Genomic DNA, 2500 nt, shown 5'->3' on the forward strand with positions numbered 1-2500 from the left:
AGTTTTGTGGGCGGGACATGAAGTGAGACTCAGTGGTGAGTGTTGATTGGCTGTTAGACATCTAACATCTACCAACCAGATAGTTTTGTGGGCGGGACATGAAGTGAGACTCAGTGGTGAGGTAAACGGGAGCAGAGGGAGAGACTCAGAGCTGTAGCTGAGACAAAGTACAACATAAAACACAGATATAGATCATCTGCAAACTGCCAAATATGGGACAGAGCCTTTCCAGCTGCTGCTCCACGACGGGGGAAGCTGCTGCCTTCACATATCAGATGTGCTCCCTCCATTTCTGTTGTTATATCTCAGATAGAGACCCATTATAACTCTCTAATCTCTCCATCTGGTCTCATCATGTCATCATTCTGGGTTTGGGAACTGCTGCTTGTTGTTGGTGTTGGGATCTTCTTTTGTGTGTGTGTCTGTGTGTGTGTGTGTGTGTGTGTGTGTGTGTGTGTGTGTGTGTGTGTGTGTGTGTGTGTGTGTGTGTGTCTGTGTGTGTGTCTGTGTCTGTGTGTGTGTGTGTGTGTGTCTGTGTGTCTGTGTGTGTGTGTGTGTGTGTGTGTGTGTGTGTGTGTGTGTGTGTGTCAGATTAATGTGTTTATAAATGAGCTCTAGAAATCAGCTTTACTTAATGAAAGTTAACATTAGAAACATTTTACAGACCGAGAGATATACACACACACACACACACACACACACACCCACACCCCCGCACACACACACACACACACACACACACACACACACACACACACACACACACACACACACACACACACACACACAGACACACACACACACACACACACACACACACACACACACAGGTAAAATGATTTATAATAAACTCTTAGGTGACAGTAATGTTAAGTGAATTCCCAACATGTTAAACTATTAAACCAATGTCCCCTAACAAAGAACAACCCCCCCCATGGGTCAGGGTGCAGCCCCCCCCCCACCATATGCATATTAAGTGTGTGTGTGAGCTGTCCTCAGGTTCACAGCGACTACAGCAGCACAGAGCATCAGCAGCAGGACACTGAGCACTGAGCATCGCACTTTGAAGAAGGTGGAGTAGATCCCAAAGGGCTCCATGTACACCAACACAGTTCTGACTGTTGACAGACACTGGAAATCACCATCTAGGTCATGAACTAGACACCAGTACTCCCACTGAGATAATAGAGATAATCAGGTTCCCATTAATCCAGTTCCAGCTCACTCTGCTCATTCTCTGATTAGGCGTCACACCAAAGATTCTTCCCTTCGACTTGATAAAGCAATGATGCCTCTTACCCTCTCCTCAATCTGTGCATCTGAGAGTGACTTATTCTCCCTCTGAGAAGAGCTCTGCAGCAGGGGGGCCATATTTGGGGCACACCACCAGCACATACTCTTGCTGTCTCATAGAGGCTCTACAGGAGTACTGACCTGAGTGATTTAACATTAGAGATGAAAACACCAGCGAGTAGTTTTGGTCTACTGAAGGAACAGTCAGGTTGTGTTGTCCTAGGTCGGTGTTGGAGAGTGTTTTGGAATGAACCTTCCTCCAACGTGGGGGCTGTTCATCAGTGGAGTCAGTGACACAGCGGTCTCTCCCACTGAGCGGTAGATTACCTCATACGGTATCAACTCTACAGCGAGACTGCTAACACACTGCTGTTGGTTCATCACCAGACAGGTGTAGTCTGTATCTGTTGCTGTGATGTTGGAAACACGAAGAGCTGAAGTGTCTGTCACCACTTGGTATCTTCCTCTAACATTGTCCATCACTGATGTCGTCTTGTCCCCAGAAACTCTGCTTCATGTTTCTTGCTTATATCTAGAGTCCCGTTTGAGCCACTAGACATCCAGATTATCAACTCCCAGACATAGCAGGTACACTGTTTCTCCAGGTCTCACTGCAATAAGTCTCCCTCTCTGATGTATTGAAGTAGTACAAACAGTAATAGTGAAGTTTGTTGTCATGCGTCACGTTGCCCTCAGTCCAACACTCCTCTCGGTACCGGCCAGAGTCTGAATGGGTCAGGTTGAGGATGGTGTAAGAAGAAGTATTCACCGTGCTGACAAGTCGTCGTTTCAAGTGTTGAGGTACTGAGGAGGTGTTGGACCAGAGGTCAGAGGTGTTCAACAGGACAAGCTTCTCCTCACCAACAGATCTGGAGATCAGGCAGGAGTTGGTGTTGTTAGGGAGGTTGAAGGTGTAACGGTCTCCTTCCCATCGGACGATGATCCGTTCTTCTGCATGATGAGAGCAAACAGCAGGAAGGAGAGCTCTGTGACTGCAGGCATTCTGCTCCGAGGTCGACAAACACTGACACCAGCTCATATACGCTTTACACCAGCCCTCATCAGCAGCTACTCTTTTTCATGACTTCTTTATCTCATCATCAGAGGAAACTTTCTCTATCCAGTAATCAATGTCCTTTACATGAGTCTAAAACCACAGAGGCTGACGGGTCTTCATACACACATTATTCAGAGAGAGGGGGTAAAT

The sequence above is a fragment of the Sander vitreus genome, chromosome 17 (assembly GCF_031162955.1).
Source record: "Sander vitreus isolate 19-12246 chromosome 17, sanVit1, whole genome shotgun sequence".
NCBI lineage: Eukaryota > Metazoa > Chordata > Actinopteri > Perciformes > Percidae > Sander > Sander vitreus.